The sequence below is a fragment of the Spermophilus citellus genome, assembly GCF_964194105.1.
Source record: "Spermophilus citellus genome assembly, chromosome: 7".
Classification (NCBI taxonomy): domain Eukaryota; kingdom Metazoa; phylum Chordata; class Mammalia; order Rodentia; family Sciuridae; genus Spermophilus; species Spermophilus citellus.
Window position 1 is genome coordinate 86,001,547 of NC_138188.1, and position 19,249 is coordinate 86,020,795.

Consider the following 19,249-nt stretch of genomic DNA (forward strand, 5'->3'; position numbering starts at 1 on the left):
GTGTCAGTTGTTTACTTTCATGTGATCTCAAGGTCCCCTGGGAGCTGTGGCTTGCTGCTGCTGCTGCCCAGCATCTCTAGAGACTATCATACCACATATCACCAAACCACCAAAAGATCAAAATCTAAAATTCAAAGTTTGGTTTCTACAGAAGGCATATTGCTTTTTTGTTCCATCACATAGTCAAAAAATGTTAAGTGGGACCATCATAAATGGAGGAAAGTCTGCAGGACAGGGGCACTAGGAATTGGTCAAGAGGGAACATACAGCAACATGCCCTCATGACTCAAGGACTCTTCTCAGCTATATCCACCAGTCCGCTCTCCAGGAAGTACAAGGTAGTAAAGGCTACTGGCATAGAGAATCCCAAATAAAGTTTACCCGTTATCTAGGAAAAGGCAAGATCATCACCTACATCCTACATGAATGGAAATCTTGGTCAGAAAAGGCGCAGTCATCAGGACTAGGATCCTAGAGTACTTGCCCTGGAACATTAGGGAGTGGGTCAGCAGTGTCTCTGATCAACCTCTGGCAGAGCAGATAGAGGTCATTTTCTAATAGCTCAGTCTGGCTATTTTACCTCACACTAATAATTTGTGATTGTCTTACTGTGGATTGCTGGATGCAAGCTTTAGTTTGTATCAGAATCAACTGGAAACTTGCTAAAGCAGATTTCTGGACCCATCTTAAAGACAGATTCAGCAGTTCTGTGGTAGAACTGAGCTGGTGTGGTAGTTCTATGCTGAGAAATTCCATTCTAGCAAATTCCTGGGGTGAGGCTTGAGGGAGACCAAACTTTGAAAACTAGGCCTTAGGGATTCTGGGAAAGACTGAGAAGACAGAGAAGAAATAACCATAAAAGAAGGGGGAGAAAAGTATTTTTTTTTCCTGAACTGATGGAAAAATTCAGTACTATAGTAAAAAAGTACCCTGATAATCAAAATATATTAAAAGAAAATATATCCATAATATCCTGGTGAGACTTTTGGATTTCAAAAATAAGATAGACCTAATGAAAGGACAAAATAAATATATTACAATAGAAAAAAACATATAGATATGGCATAATCTCCAAATACTCCACTGAAAGACTGTAGCCTTAGAATTTAATACAGAACTAAATTATCTTTCAAATATGAAGGCAAAGAAGAATTCTTTTGAATATTCAAGGACTCAGAAAATTTATCTTTATTATTACTAAAAGATGTTATTTAAGGGTATCTATCAGCAAAATGGCTTAAAGTCACCAAAAAGTTAAAAGGAAAAAAATGGTATTTTGAGATGGCAGGGAGCAATGAGGCAAGTGGGAAAAAACTTTACTTTAAATGATTTTTAATAATATTATAATTTTAATATAAGAAAGGACTCTGCAAAAAAAATAAAAGGGACAATATATTTTACAAGTTCAAACTAAAATTCTAAATGATCAATAAGATCTCTACTTCTCATTTATGCAGCATAAAGAAATACAAGTGCCAAGGTTCTTCAATAAAACAGGCCCAAGCTATTTTTAAAGACAAGATTAAATTAACAAAACTTCTGGGTGATCAAAAGATAGAGTTCAAACTTTATAATAAATAGTACTGCAAGTAAATTTATAGTTATTATACAGTTGAACCTCTGTCTCTGGTCTTAACCCTCTACATTTCAGTGTTCATGCAAAGTTAGATCCCTAAAATCCAAACTTCAGGGTAGCTGGATTTCTAAAATTCATCCCCTGCCTACCTCCTACAATGGCATCTGTTGTCCCAGAGTAAAATCCAAATGTTCCATAATAATCAAGGCCCGCAAAACATAGGCTCCTATCTCAATTTCCCATGCTACTCTCCCACTTCTTGTCTCTAGCCACACCCCGACCACTACCTAAACACACACTGCAATTATTCACCTTCATTTACACTTTTTCTCTACAAAGTATACCTGTTCCTCACCTGATTGCTTTCAAATTTTTCCTTTCCATGAATTGTTGGCTCCTTGCAAGTAAAACAAAATAATAGTAACCTTTTTCACATCTATGTACCGTACTACTTCATTTTCACATTTGCTACATCTCCCACCACAGATCATCCTGCAGGAGTCTTATTTATGCATCTAAGGAAAGGGATTGTACCTTCCCTTCCATAACAGAGCTTTTATATTGGATCGTGATCAATAAACTTTTGCTGAATTGAACTCAAAAGGACCAAGATGGAGAGAAAAATGAAGGTTTAAGAAAGGGATATTCTATTAAAATAAAAAGCTATCATTCTAAATTTGAAAAAATTCTAAAATTATTTATGCTACAAGGAGTCTATCAGTTGCTGATTAGGCTGAAGAAAAATTAATCCCTAAGCAAAAAGAGCAATGACAGAAACATTTCTATCCTTGTGACCATTTTTATTTCCAAATATTTGTTAATACTATTTTCTTAGGACTTTTCCAAGAAAAAAAATAAAGGAGTGACTAGAACTCAAGTCATGTTGTCCACATGCTATCCAGTTTGTGGCCATGCACAAGCCATTAACCACAGGGAGCCTCCCTGTGACCTACAAGTAGTGGGGGGAGGAGAAGGACAAGGGAGAGCCAACCGAGGTCACCATGGGATGATTCTGACAGTTTCTCACCACCTCTATTCCAAGAATATTATTCAGGAAATAGATTCTATTAATTAACATCCCCCTCCGCCAACCCCCACTGTGAACCCCCACTCCCAATGTATAACAGATGATACCCACACCAGCCAGGGATCAGAAATGTCATGTGTTCTATCATAAGTGGTTATATAACATAGTGAAGAGAATAAGCTGTGGGTTTAGATCCTGATATACTTCTTACTACCTTATGAAAATTACTTAATCTGTCTGTGCTTCAGTTTCCTCACCTCTTAAACATAATAGCTGTACCCACCAGGCCTTTTTCTATTACTGTATCATTCAACACACACATACACAGGTATACACATACACACACTCTAAATGTATATGTAAAGGATGGTGATTACTGGCTAGAGTAAACACTCAACAAATACTAGTTTCAATTATTCTCATCTGCAAAAATAACTGAAAATGGGAGCATACCTTGAATTAGCAAGCAGTCTTTATGAAGCAGTGGTGGAATGGCACGTGGCACATTCTCAGGGAAGAAAATGCCAACTGGTGACAAGAGGGGTCTGTTTTTATAGGATTTTTTAAAAAATATTTTCGTCGTTGTATGTGTGTCTTTATTTTTATGGTGCTGAGGATTGAACCAAGTGCCTCACACGTGCAAAGCAGGCACTCTACCACTGAGCCCCAGCCGCTTTATACGTCTTAATGAAAGTTAATTGTAGCCAAATGTTAAGTGTGACCTAATCATGGGCAGTCAGGAAACTAGTTGTGCAGGTTAAAAATCTAACTCAGGAAAATAGCTGTAAAAGCTCGAAACTCATTCAAACTCACAGAATCTGTTGTAAAAGCTTGAAACTCATCGTTACTGGGATAAAAATCCAGAGCCAAGAGCCTATTTGTTGGCCTTCCCTTCCAGGACTCAGTGTTACTGGGAAAGGATGAAAGTCCAGAGCCCATTGTTTGCCTTCCCCTCTTCCCCTCTCAGATCACACTGTCCTCCTTTTCTCTCTAGGGACTGTCATTTCCCTTTTCTTGGAGGATGTTATTTTCCACGTCCTTCAAAATTATTGTTCTAATTACAATAAAGGCATAAAAAAGAGGCCACAGCTAAAATCAGTAATATAGACACTTAATTCATATTTTCATTAGGAACACTGGCATACATAATCATGAGGACTCAAAAAGTAGTAAGAAAATCCAGATCTGTACTCAAATTAATCTGAAAAAAGTTCCAAATATCTTTATTCATGAAATCTTATTCATGAAACTTAATATATTCATTTTCATCTTACTCTCAAGAAATATATTGAAATTTAATTGATCTAGTATTTCCACCCCTTCTTCATCAAACAATTGTTGGCATGGCACCTTCTCCTCCTTTTACCAATAGTCTTAGAAAACAGTAAACAGGTGAAGGGGGAAGTTAGAGGCTCACAATCCATGATTAATTTTGGCAAAAGGAAAACACTCTAAACCAGAAAAACACCAGAGAAGCTGCCACATGGCCACTTTCTTACTAATTATTCATTGATTTTAGTGAACAATAAAGTGAAGCAGCACAGAATAAGGAAAGGCAACTTAAATTTGGAATAGCTGAATTTCTACAACTCCTGAGATTTTTATCTGTATGCACAAATGGTAAAATAATCAGCAGATTCCACAAAATAAAACTACAAGTCATTTGATTTTTAGTAAAAAAAAAATTGGCTTCATAGTGGTATTGGAAAGTTTTAGAATAAATTTTATTAGCCTGAAAAAGACAGTAAATGAGCATCCCAGCTGTTATTCCATGAAATAAAGCAATGTGATTGTCTTTGTTATTCCTGCTTTATGTTATACTGTTGTACATATGGACACATATAAATCTATATATACACATACTCTCAAGTGCCAAGTAGTCCTTCCCCAAATTCAACTTTTAAAATATATTAACTTTACAGAGTTGGACTTCAGGGGAAGGTGGCAGAGTTCCTAAAGGAACAAGGTATACTAATATATTTTAATGACAGTCTTTGCATGTTTGACTCCCAGAACTATTGTTTTTCCATTTCTGGAATTCCTATCAGAAATGTATCCTCTTAAAATAAAAAAATAAAGACAATGCCTGTTGATTCTCTAAATGTTTCACACTCATTATGGCCTCTACAGTGAAACCAGCAATCATATAAATGATAATTTGGCATGGTGGTAATACACACATACTGGGGATTAGAGACAAATGAACATTCAATAGAAAAAAGCATTAGAAAGCCAAAAGCCCCATTTTTGATGTATTGTCAGACTTTTGTAGTCTCCAGCCCAAAAATCCACAGGAATATGAAGAGGCATGAAAGCTGTATTCAATAATCTCCTTCTTACTCCAGTGAGCATTAATTATATTTGTGGCATGTTGCACGATATAGATTTTCTTCATGCTGCCTCTATTGGGAAAGACAGTCTCCTGCACACAATATTTCAGCTCCCACTTGGGTGCATAAGAACAGTCCTTGGACCTGGCATATTTCCTTACCAAGAGATAGAGTCTCAGAGCTTTGTGTGGGGCTTCTTGCCTTGTGTGGATTGGTACTCAATGTGCACTCCTCTGTTCTACTTAAGTGTTTGTGTCATATGGCTCCTGGCTCTACTGGTATATCTGTCCCCTTCATTCTGCCACATAAGAAAGGTGCCAGAAAGCCAAGGGCCCTGTTCAGCTGCCAAGAATGACCTACTGGCCCTGGTGAACCAACGCCCACTCCTAAAGCTGATCTTGCTCCAACTCTTCTCTATGTGAGGAAAGCACTGCTCCACCCAGTGCTTGATTGCACTGTGTTTTCCTTGGCAACTCCACTACCAGGGTTCAGTGGGCAGAAGTGTTACACTTTTAGTCCTGGTGAAAGGCAACAGATGCCATTTGCTCCATACCCTCAGGTTTGGGATTTTTTCACTCTCTCTATATGGGCCTCACCGACTTAGAAGAAGTCAGATCCTAAGGTTTTGAACATGGAAACATTAAGTAGTTGAAAGCAATCAGAAAGTTTCATTTGTTAGGTAACTTTCTAATGTCTAACCATATGAAACAGCAGTTTTTACTTATGCTTGTGTGGGTGCTTTGATTTTTCCCAGAGGAAGATATTAGGGAAAGTTGTGAGAGCTAATAAAAGCATGATACTCTACTTAAGAATGTTTATAAATCATCACTCTATAAACACAGAAATTATCATGTAGGACTCTAGTTGGTAGATTGCACAAAACAATAAAAAATATTTTGAAGTAGTGCCAATTTAATATCTGAATATTTTCTTAAAAACAAGCAACTCACGACTGTAATGGTGGCCAAAGGATTTTGATATTGTAAATTTGTCAGTGAACACTTCAGAATAATCTGGGATCACAAGTAAACTTCTACTATCTCCTGTGTTCCTACGAACAAGACATGCATGTGTGGACATGTTCAGTGCCACACTACAATACTATCAGCACATGAAATCATCTGAGATTTCTTAATTGTGCTAAAATGTGATTTTCATTTACAAAAATATGAGGAAGAAAACATAGTATTTGGTTTTGGCATAGCTGGCCTTGTTAAAGAGAAAAGCTCCTCCATTAGAACTTTATGTTCCCTTATGAAATATTAAACCCCTTCTAAGATGTGGCAATTGCTCTGCAAAGCATACTATGAAATTTTCCAAGGAGAAGCAGTAAAGATGTTTCAATAACTCAACATCCTTAAACATAACTAGTAGGGAAACAATTGGAAAAGTCAACTACTATTATTGCCAGACTTTATACATGAATTTAAACCTTTGTTCCATCAGAAGTGTTTGTTGAAGGTGTGGAATGAAAATATTTCATGATATATGCTCTGAATCATGTATATATACACATATGCATGTAAAAAATTCTAAGTATTATGAAATGCAAATTCCCAGCCAAACTTTCAAAACCATATTAAAAACTACTTTGTTTGAAATCTTAGAGTAGTTTTAATTTTCATTTCTCTAATTACTAGAGATTGAGCATTTTTTCATATATTTGTTGATTAAATGTATTGTCTTATGAGATTTCATCTCACACCAGTCAGAATGGCAGTTATCAAGAATACAGACACCAATAAATGTTGGCGAGGATGTAGCCACATACACATTGATGGTTGGGACTGCAATTTGGTGCAATCACTCTGGAAAGCAGTATGAAGATTCCTTAAAAAACTTGGAATGGAACCACCATTTGACCCACTTATCCTACTCCTCAGTTAATACCCAAAGGACTTAACATCAGCATATTATAGTGGCACAGCCACATCAATGTTTATAGCAGCTCAATTCATAATAGCTAAACTGTGGAATCAACCTAAAGGTCCTTCAACAGATGAATAAAGAAACTGTGGTATATAACACAATGGAATATTACTCAGCATTAAAAGAGAATAAAATATGGTGTTTGCAGGATAGAGTTGGAGAATATCATGCTAAGCGAAGTAAGCCAATTGCAAAGAACCAAAAGCCAAATGTTCTGATAAGTGGATGCTGATCCATAATGCAGGGTGGGGGACATGGGGAAAATGGAGGAACTTTGATGAGGCAAAAGGGGAGAGTGCATGGAGGCAGGAAAGATGGTGGAATGAGATGGACATCATTACCCTAGGAACTTGTAGGACTGCACATATGGTATGACGCTACATCGTGTACAACCAGAGAAATGAAAAATTGTGATGCAATTGTGTACAATGAATCAAAATGCATTCTGCTATCCTATATACCTAATCAAAACAAATTAATAAAAAATTTTAAAAAACTACTTTGATATGTGTGTTTTAATATGTTCCTTTCATGTAGCAATTCTTTATAAAACCCAGTTTAGAGTAATAGATTAAGAAATATATATTTTCTGTCATCAATAAATTTGCTATTTTTTCCCATTCTACCCAAATTGTATTAAATTCTGAAAGAAATCTTGAATAGTTGCCATATTTTGGTCGGAAAAATATATTTAAGGAAAAATTTTTCTAGTTGACAATACTTTGTGAATAAATAATAAATGCATAAATAAAATTTAAAAATAAACCTAAAACTTAAATTGAATCATTGTATTTGTTAGATAGGCTATTATAAAATCTGCTTTCTTAATCAATAACTTTCCTCAGTCTCCCTTCAGAGGCAGTGGAGGAGCTGAAATCATGAAAGCACAGACACATGCAGGGAAGAATCAAGTCCCAAAAGCCAGAGTGTGCAGGCTGAGAAAGTTCCCAAAACCATGGGTGAAAAACAGACACTATTAGAATCAAGAATAATTCTAGAATGTCTAGAATTGACAGGATTTTGAGTGGTAATAAGGCTGCCTTTAAAGTTGAGTTAGAAATGTTTGTAGTAACCCACAGAGCATTTTTGCTTCCAATAATTGAACAAAAATGCATCATTCTGGAAGGGTCCTTAGAAGTCTAGAAGCTCAAGTGTTTAACATAAATATAGTCACTCAGAGAAGCGGGTAAGGAAAAAGCCAAGACTAGAGCCCTATCACTGTTCCATTCCCTGCCCTTTCCCTAATGACTGTTTCGTGCCCATCAACACCAAAGGAAATGAAGAGTGGCTCTCACAAACCAGCAGACAAATCTGTCCTTGTCTGTCCACAACCTGTTCAGGTTCTCTGATGCATGCACTCTTCCCCAGACCCAGAAGTCCTAATACTGTATAGTGAACATTTTCACATGGCCAAATATTATTTATCATCCTCCTCTCTCCTTACTTGTCCACACCAGGATGCATCTTTTCCCCACAGGGAGGAGCTCAGCAGCACAATGAGTTGATTGGAGAATTCTAAGTAGATTATTAGATATTACCAAGCACTGGCCAGGGTCCCACCCACACACCACCCCTTCCAGGACTTGAATTTTCCATCTGCCCTCTGAAGCACTCATGGTGGTCCTCCACCCCACTCATTCATAATTCTTTTCAGGAACTCAGTTACTATAAAAATAGAAGCCCTGAGGCTGGGGTTGTGGCTCAGCAATAGAGCGCTGGCCTAGCACGTGCGGGGCTCTGCGTATGATGCTCAGAATCACATAAAAATAAAGGTATTATGTCCAACTACAACTAAATAGAAACCCTATAATAACTTTGGGGATATATGAATATTACCTGGGAGTTTGATCATTGCAGATAATTTACAAAGAAAGCAGACTCCAACCTTAAAAGCATTTCATGACACCAGCAAAATTCACACCTAAAAGGAATAGATATCAAGACCAAGCTCTTTTTAGGCTCATTTTTAAAATTCTTACTTTAATATGCCCTAAGGTACTCATGCCAAGTTCAATATAGCATTTAGAACTTTTTCCAGATTCTTTCATAAGGTCACTATAGATCAGTTAAAAACTAGAAATTCACTTTTAGCTTGTTTCCATGGATCTCACTCTCTGTCCCTTTTCTGACTCCTCTTCCCCTTGCCTCTACTGGTCTGATAACCTCAAGACTATAAAAATACTTAGTGATTACAAACACCTAGTAAAGGCAGCTTTTATTTTTTAATTTTTTTAGCTGTTGATGGACATTTATTTATTTGTATGTGGTGCTGAGAATCAAACCCGGGGCCTCACACATGCTAGGCAAGCACTCTACTGCTGAGCCACAACCCAAGCCCCGTAAAGGTAGTTTTTCAATGAAGAAATTTACCCTCAAATAGATGACTACATTTGGGTTGATAGCAAATTAACTTGGGCTGCAAGGAACTATAGTTGAGTACTTTTAGATTATTTTTATATACCACTTTTGGTGTACTGTTTAAATAATTATGAAAATTTTTAAAAACAGGTAAACAAAAAAGTTATTCATAACCACAAAACTTAGATATGCATCAATACTGTGAAGTTATTTCCTCTATTGTTTTTCTTATTATATATTACAATATTGTTCTAAAACCTACCTTTTAAAATCTAACACATCATTTATGTTTTCCTGTCAATGTTCTTCCATAGCCTTTTAAATACTTTGTCATATCTCATTACATCATATCTTTATGTAATCAAGCTCACATTTAAGTATCAGGAACAACACTGAATTTAGTATCCTTATTTCTTTGTCAATATTTCCTTAAGAAAAAATAATGGAAGAAGAATGATGGTGCCAACTCTCCATGCCTTTCATACACTTTGCCAAGTTACAAGGCAGAAGGTGAACCAACACATGATCCACCCCACCTTCACTGTCCACGTACCTGAGAACTCACTTTAAGATTATAACTGATATGGAGTCAATTATGGAAAAATTTAGAAGGCCCTTGGAAATATATTTCCATTAAGATACTATCAACATTTCATTAATAGCTACTTAATGAGAAAGAATATTTTAGGTTATTCTTTCACCCAGTTAGATGATAAAAGGATAGCAAGCAAATTGTACATTTTAAACAGCATGTGTCACTTTTGGACTCAAACTGCAAGAGTTGCCCCTGTATTTCCAGGATGCTGGTCTGCCCTGCAGATTTTGGGCTTGTCAATCCTCACAAATATAAACCAGTTCCTTAAAATAAATTAATTAATTTACGTATTTTTTTTAAATTAAGAAAAATGAACAGCCTGTAAAGTCATTTAAAGGAAGTATCCCTCCAATTTTTTTAATTTGTTCTGATTAGTTATACATGACAGTAGAATGCATTTTAACATATTGTACACAAGTGGACTCTAAATTTAAATTAACATCGACACAAGCAATTATAATGGGCTGACGAATCACTTAGGGATCTTGGTAAGATGTAGATTCTTCCATACATCTAGGATCTAACATTTTTCCTTTCTAACAAATTCAGGGTGATGTTGCAGTGCTGGGCAACACTTTGAATAGCAAGATTCCTGTAAAACTTTCAGTAGCTGACAAACCCTTGTAGGGTCTCTCTCAAATCACCCATATATCTAGAAACCCTCATTTCAATTTAAGAACCTAGTTTCAGAAGTAAGGAATCTAAAATTTTATTTTCAATACCATCACATCCATTTTTACAAAACTGGCTACTTATGTAATGTGCCACAAAGATAGACCAGTATCCCTCACAGTAGATTTTCTATTAAAAATGATAACAATATGCTAATCTAAGGACATATTTTATTCTGCTTTTAAGTATTCTACTTAAAGATTTCTACTGCTATAGTATATAAAAGGTAAATCTAAATGAATGTTATTTTGTTTGTGTGTGTGTGTGTGTGTGTGTTTATGTAGAAAGGACTTAGGCGTTATATTCTTCCCCTTGATGGTACTCCCTCCAGTTGCCTAAGCTTAAGAAATTCTGCACACAAGTATTTCCAGAATTGCATTCCATCAACCTGGATGACAGCTTTGTCAACCTAGGAGGGATAATAGTCCCTAGTCTGCCTTTCCCTCTCTATAGTACCATTTATAGGCTGAATTTTTGGGCCCCAGCAATAAACAGAAGCAGATGGGTCATAAAGATCTAAAGTAAATAAATGTTCTTTGGCCAACAAAAATAAACAAACTGAACTTTCAAAATTTGCACTTAAAACAATGCTGGCTTAAGCAATTGTCGGTAATTTAAATTCGTCAATGATACTTGCTGAAAACTGTATTCAAATACCAATAATCACATTCGTAAAGAGAAGTCACTTTCATGAAATATGTTTTTCAACATTCTACATGGCAAATCAAACCAAGAACAACAAAACAACAGAAATTACTCAGGCAACATACGTCAAATCCCTCTTCACCTATGTGGATAAAGCTTATTGGTGCAGAACACTGAGAAAGACCCCATTAAGACAGCTGATATGAACTTGTCATTCCTTAATTGTTTTTGTTGAATGAAGTCATATGCTAATGATTCAAAATCACCCAAAAATCTTCTTTGTTAATTACTTATCAATTACTCAAAAAAGTTGTTGGGAGGTGACAAGAAGAGAAAGACATAAGCCAAGAAAGGTGGCCAAGCAGGTCAGTACTGGCAGTTTCCCTCCAGGAACAAGACTGTTACAGTCAAGGCTCTTTCTTAAAGATATAACTTGCTACTCAGAGGGACAAGCTAGTAATTGGTAAAATATTAACCTTTGTTATTTAATAATGAGACACTAAAAAACAGACAACTTTTAGGGTGGCTATTATTTTTGAAAAGCGGGAAATAACAAAGGTGAGGAAGGAAGTGAAAAAATTAATCCTTGTGTCTTGCCAGTAGGAATATAAAACGATAGAGCTGCTAAAACAGTAGGGCAATTCCTCACAAGGTTAAATATAGAACTACCGTAGGATCCCACATTTCCACTTCTGCATATATACTCAAAAGAACTGAAAGCAGAGACCCGGACATTTGCACATCAGTGTTCACAGCAGCATCATTCACAGGAGCCAAAACTGGAAGTAGCCCAAGTTGTCTAACAGATGACTGAATCAACAAAATGTAGTATATATACACATACATGAAGTATTATTGAGCCTTTAAAAGAAATGACATTTTGACACATGCTACAATCTGGATAGGCTTAACATTATTCTCACTAGAATAAGCCAGACAAAGGACAAATACCATATAATTCCACTTTCATGAGGTACCCAGGAGAGGCAAATTTGTGGATACAGAAGGTAGACCAGGGTCTAAGGATATGGCTCAGTGGTGGAGCACTTACCTAGCATGGATGTGTGAGGTCCCGAGTTCAATTGCCAGCACTGGAGGAAAAAAAAAAAAAAGGTAGAATGGTGGTTACCAGTGGCTAGAGGAAGAGCAGGTGGGGAATCATTGTTTAATGAGTTCAGTGCTTCTATCCGAAATGATGAAAACATTCTGGAGATAAACTGTGGTCATTCACAATGTGAATGTACTTAATGCTACCAAATTATACACTTAAAATGGTTAAAGTGGTAAATTTTGAGACATATATTTTATTATAATTTTTAAAATAAAAAGAATTAAACCATTGCATGAAGAGCCTCATTAAAAACTTTCCTTTTTATTCTTATAAATATGGACAATTATCAAAAATAAAAAACTAGTAAAAGTAGATTTTAAATAAGCACATGAACTTGCAACCCTTTTGTTTTCTTTAACTACTGATTTTTAAGTATCAGACCCAACAACATGTCAATTTTTCAAGGACATCCTGCTAGGGACACCCATAGGACATGCTTCCCCTGCCAGTATACACCTATATTGTATTTACCTGAAGGTCTAGAATCCTACTGACCAACACATTAGGTAAGGGCATTTGGTCTTCTCCCCACACTGCTGGGAACATTCCCCCAGTCGTCAGGGGGAAACTGGAACCCAGTCCCAAGCTGTGTTACCTATATCTTGCTTCTTATGAACTAAATGATTGTGTCCCCCCCCCCAAACTGCATGTGTTAATGCCTTGACTCCCTATATGACAATACTTTAAGGAAAGCCTTTGGAAAATTAGGTTTAAATGTAAACTTAGCTTTGGGCCTCATGTTGGAATTAGCATCCATATAGGAGAAAAGAGACAACAGTGATCACTCTGTCTCCCTCCCTCACCCTTCCTTTCTTGGTCCTATGTGATAATACAACAAGAAAACAGCTATCAGAGAGCCAGGAAGAGGCTTTCACCAGAATTGAAAATTCTGGCATCTTGATCATATATTTCTCAGCTTGCAGAGTTGTGAGAATAAATGCCTATTGTTAAATCTACCCAGTCATTGACATTTTGTTACACAAACCAGAGATAAGATAACTTCTCATTGACCAATTATCTTGATTGCATAAGTAAACTCGTATCTAAGTATGTGTCTTTAGAAATAATCATTTAATGCATAAACCTTATGTATTTCTGTGGGAATTTTCTACCTCTGAAGTTCAGTGTCTAGACCTTTGTATTAGGGATACTCCCCAAACAAGTGCATGAAAATCCCTGGTGAAAGTGAGAAGGGAAAGGCAAAGATCCTTCGAATTGGTCCCCAAGTTCTCATTTCATGCAACATGGTCCAGATCCAGTGATTCAACTGTAAGGAACTATATACAATGAAAAAACCTTCAAAAGGAAAAGGAAAATTGTTTTCAAAACAGTCACATTTCAGGACCAAGGGAAATTGAAGGATCCAGTGCATCATTGGCTCTTCAGGGTTTGCCATCTTTACCTCCAATATAAAAGTTGCCAACATTGATATCAGAGTGCTCATTCTCCACCCCATCCCTTGGCCTACAGGATTCAGACATTTCTTTGTACACCAGATTGACCTTGCCTTTGACAAAAATATCAGTGGCTCTTTGTTCCCTATCCTTTGTTTGGTCTCCGTCACTTCCATCCCAGTCCCAATGTCAAGACCTGAGGCTGGTTCAATGGATCATATATACCCCTAGATCCAGGAGGTAAAGCTGGATAACCACCCCCAAATTCTGAATGTGCAGTGGTGACAAGGGAGGTATTGTTGGGAGGAAGAGGACATAAACAAATGCCCAGGAGAGGAGCAATAGCAGAAGCCACCCCAACCTGACAATCATGCAAAAGACTTAGTCCTTTTGCCCTCACTCACCCATAGGACAAGAACACCCTCTGTCCTATTGTTCCTAAGTGATTCCTCTTCTAATGTGGGCAAAATATTGGTAGCAGGGAGATTCCTGGCTCTAGTGTGCTCAAGCTCTCCAAGTTCCCTGATGTGGTGGTGTGTCTGGACTCTACCATTACCATCGAAAATTCTGAGATTAACTGTGGCGCCAGGGAGCCATGGGAACGGAACCAAAGCTGGCACCTCAGTTGTAAGCATATAGTATGCCTAATTAATCCCGCCTGGTTTCACACAATTATCTAAACAGAAGTGCCTTTGGCATTATTTGAATCACAGAATTAGCCCTGGCTTCTGCTTGGTAGCTTCAGAGCCCTTTCTTCAAAGCATGCAGCAATGCAAGCATAAGGAATAATTGGCTTTTTAATAATAATGTGTGCCTTGGACAAGAAAAATATCCTAAGTTAAACGTAACCAGAAATATAATCAATAAGCACTAAAAACTTATTGTAAGTAGTGCCAAATGTAATTGTTTTTTTTTTTAACTTTTGTGGAAATCATGATAGTTTAAACATGAATGAAATTCATAGCTTACCAAGTATTTCTACCAACTTTCCAATTTGAAAGGAAAATAATGTCACAGCAACTACAATCTACAAACAGCATAAGAAGACAAAGGCCAAAGTTTATGCAGAATTTGCAGAAATTCACAATACTAGATAACTCATTCATGGGGAAAAAAAATATTTGGCTTAAGCCACAGACTGTTTTCAGGAGTTACTATGTTTTGATAATACCTTTTCTTTATAATCTTTATACTTTAGTCTCTAAAGAAAGTGAAATAGGACTTTTTACTTCATTGGTATGCATAGGAGAAGTCAAAGGAAACACTTCCATGAAACTTGCTGTTGCCAGCATCTGGCAACCATGACTCACCTAAACCCAAGTGGTTGTTTCTTAGTGGTGATTTCCCATTCATGACCCACTAGAGTTCTGGGTGGCCTGTAGAATATCTAGGATTTATGGCTGTCCTTCCCCTAGCAAGGCAAATGCTTCAAATATTATTGCTGGAATGATACCTAATTTAGTCACTCCAAAAATCAAATGAGGAATGCTATGAGATCTAGGTTACTATCAGCCTGACTCTTTCATGAGCAAGAGGAAAAACCGCCGACACATACAACATATTCTTCAGAGCCAGGTCAAGAAAGGAATCAGCCTTTGCCACTTCAAAAAAGAAGAAACAAGGAGACAGATTCTACTCTGGATAAGCCCAGATACCTTTTCTTTACTGCTGAGAGGATTCTTCTCTGTTCAGGGTTCTAATATACATTAAATCACTTTGCACTATATTTCTCTAAATTGTGAATTTCAATTTTTCAAGGAAAATTCTATCTTTAAAAGAATATTTTCCCATTACAAAAATGATTCAAATTTGGGGCTGGGACTATATGTAGCTCAGTGGGGTGGAGTGCTTGCCTAGCACATGTGAGGCATTGGGTTCCTTAGGCCACATAAAAATAAATAAAGGCATTCTGTCCATCTACAAAAAAAAAATTTTAAATGGTTCAAATTTGTCACTAAGACATCATCCCTTCAATTTTAAAAGGGTAATGCCCTTGGAAGAGTGATACCATAAGCATTTAACATTAGTTACACTTACTATGATTAAAAAAAAAATTTTGATTTTATTTGGGAAGAAATAAAGATTTTGACTCTCCCTAATAAAGAATAGGAACACAGATGAGAAGATAAGCAATTAGCTTTCAGACCAAACTTCAACATCCATTTTAAATGCACTTCGGTTAAGCAGACAATGATGTATAATCCCAACCTCTTTGGATAGAATTCATCTGGGTTCAGATATGTTAATGTTCTTAATTTCACCTTTAATTAATTTATTCATTCAACATTTTTTGAGCATCTGCAAGCATCTACTATACGTCAGGCACTGTTACAGATGCTGGGGATGCAGCAGTCAACAAAATAAGCAAAAATCTCTGAACTTGTGGAAAGTTAAGTTCACTATAATATAATAAAATAAAATAGAGATACATTGATATTCAAATTTATAAGGCAGTCACCCTACATGCACCTACAACTCAGCACAAACACATAGTATACAGTTGTAATTCTCATTGCTCACCAACTCTCCTTTCCTAAGGATTCACAAGATGGTAACATCTTCAGTCACAACATCAAAAATTTAAGTTAATCCTTGTGCTTTTTTTCCTCTTGCGTTCTTACTCTCTACTGGATTGCACCGTCATTTGACCATCTCCACCCTTCTCCTCTGGAACACCACCTTCCTCCACAGAGGAGCTACCCCACAAGGACTGGCCCGTGGTAGGGACAAACAGCCACCTCTGACCTGCTCAGTGTTTCTCAAAGCTTTCCTCTTGTCCCATTCCTTCCCATGACTTCTTTGACTTGCATGTTCTTAAACATGCCAGGAATGTAGAACTACCTTCTTCAGTTCACTTCATCTTGATTGCTCAGTGGAAAACAACAAATTGTTTCCTTTTTATGAGTTGGACTATTAATTCTTCAGGCCAACTCCCCGTTATTCAGCTGTAGAAACTAGTTTCTGGAACATTGCAAAACAATTCCTTCTGCTCAAATATTCCTTCTTCCACCCATCTCCTAAAAACTTTCTGAAGCACAAATGCCACCCTGGGACATTCTGATCCAAGAGATCAGAATGGGACCCACACAGCTGTATCCTTTTTTTTATTTTTAAAAACATGGTCATTTCAATGTGCATGCAAGTTTGAGAATATTGTCCAGAGATCTAGTTGGTTAAAATACACTAAGTACAATAAATTCTGCATGATTCAACTTTTTCACACATGTACCTAACCACTCAATTTCTCCTTCTTCCTCTAGATATATCAACTTCTACCCACTTGTTCAACTCAAACATTACAAATTTGTGGCTAAATTTGGTTGCACCATTCAAGATCTTCCCAACACCAACCACTTTTATATTCCTAAGTGATCTTAGTCTAGGCACTGCTTTCTATTTGGCTCTTTTCATACTTTATTTCTAATTTATCTGTATTAGATTCTAGCCAACATTAAGGGTAACAGCCTTGTCTTGACTAGGCTTTTTAGGTTTTAAAAATAATCAGTAAGCAAAAAATAGCCTGAAAAACAACAGGTTTACAACAATAGGCAAACAATAACCTAGAAACCAAATAATAACCTATCAAAGTGTTACTCTGCTGCCCCTAAACCTTCCATTCAAAAGAACTAAGCAGAATACTGAGCCTGGCCTGGCGCACATGAGCACCAATGGTCCATCAGCTTCTTAGAAAAAGGCTGCATGAGAGGAAGAAAGTGTAGGAAGGGCAACCCAGCCAAGGAGGGTTAGATAGTCCCTATCTGCTACCATCAACCTCAGAAACAAAACAGAACAAAACAGCCAGCATATGAGCAGGAGCAGGAAAGAAGGAAGATGGCCGGACAGCTACCAGCTCATGTGGCAGATTGTGGTACCAGGTATACAAAACTGGAACATGCTACAAATACAGACCATGGCTTATTAAACTCCATGTCAATCCCTTTATTACTCTTTTATGCTACTGAAGAATTAGCAAAATTGGGCAAGCAAGTTCAAAACAGGGCAGTAAAAAGAGCTGGTGTCCTAGACTTCTTCATTCAGGATTAATAGGAAAAGCCACATTTACCACAAAGTGGCCAATCCACCATGGTTCGATTGAAGACTGTCAATGGAAAGGTTTATGGAGCAGTGATCCATAAATACTTATAACAGAACCTACAAGTCATTACTTGCTTTTGACTAAACCTCCACTAAATGATCAAGAAAACAGAATATGCTACTGAAATATTGTTCGAGTCTTTCCATATTTCAACTTGTACATAATCTGGCAGACTGTTCTTGCCTTTGCAGAATCCCAAGTATCAAAGTGGGAAAACAGCCACTGACCAGTATGGGAATAAGGAGTAAGGATGGCGTCATTTCTGTCCATCTATGACTGAAGGATATGTGGTTGGCAACTGGTAAGCACATTCCAATCACAGGGTGAGCGATCACATATTTCATTCAGCAGCTGCTCAGAGGCTGAGGAGTAGGAATTCCTCCACTGCAATCCCTGGAAACATCTATGACAGTAAAGGAGTGCTATAGTTATGTCTGCCCAGATTTAGTAAAAGAATTTAACAAGTATGATACAGATGGGCCAAGTGGATTAAACAGTATACTGGGATCAAGACAATCTCAAAGAAAGAATTTTCCATTGACGTTGGTTATAAGAGGTCCTTGGGACCTGAAGTATTTTTTTCATCCAAAATTTGCTAATCCTGACTTCATACAACCTACCAAAGAAGTTGTAGATGAAGTAATTCCAAATTATCTTGTTGATATTGAAGTTTTCACTACAAGAGTTCTGAACTCACTGAACTCAATATGTAGGAACTCATATGTTACTCTATTAGCTGACTTCTTTTGGTTTTAAGGAAACTTTTCCCTCTCTGTTTATTTCATTTTTTAAAAAAATCCATTTTAATTGAAATATAGTAATTGTACATTACAACAGTGTGAATTGGTATACATATACAATGTGTAGTCATCAGGTCATAGTAATTGGCATATCCCTAATTTCAGACATGTATTGTGTATTTGTGTTGAAACATTCAAAACCTCTCTGCCATCTATCTCCAAATATTCAATTAATTGTTGTCAACCACAGTTAACCTACTGTTCTATTTCCTCTCTATTCTTTAGTGGTAATATTAAATAGCAAGCTGGCACAATTTATAGGCAACTATTTTTCATAAGTCTGACAAGACTATTGTATTGTTCCATTGTTGCAATAACGTGAAATTTATAATTTTTACAAAAGATGCATGCAGATTTTGGTGGAACTTCCATGAAAATGTGAGTTCCCAGAACAACTTATTTTTTTCTAAGACAAAGACGAAATATTAAATGAATCCAAATGTTAAAGGACTCCATGCTAAGTCTCAGCTATTAAATTTAGATTTACATTGCATGCAACCTTTGTACACTCTATCCTCCAGTTGTATATAAATGGAAGTGCTGCTGGGTGATGCTCTTTAGTGAGTTTTGATTCTCTCATCAGTTCTCACCTTCTTACCCATTCTCCTGACTCTATCAAGCCAATCATAGCATGTCTGAGCAGTAGTCTGCCCAGAAATTTACAAGGCAAGAGAAGACCCACAGTGGATGGGAGTCATCATTCCACTTTACATCAA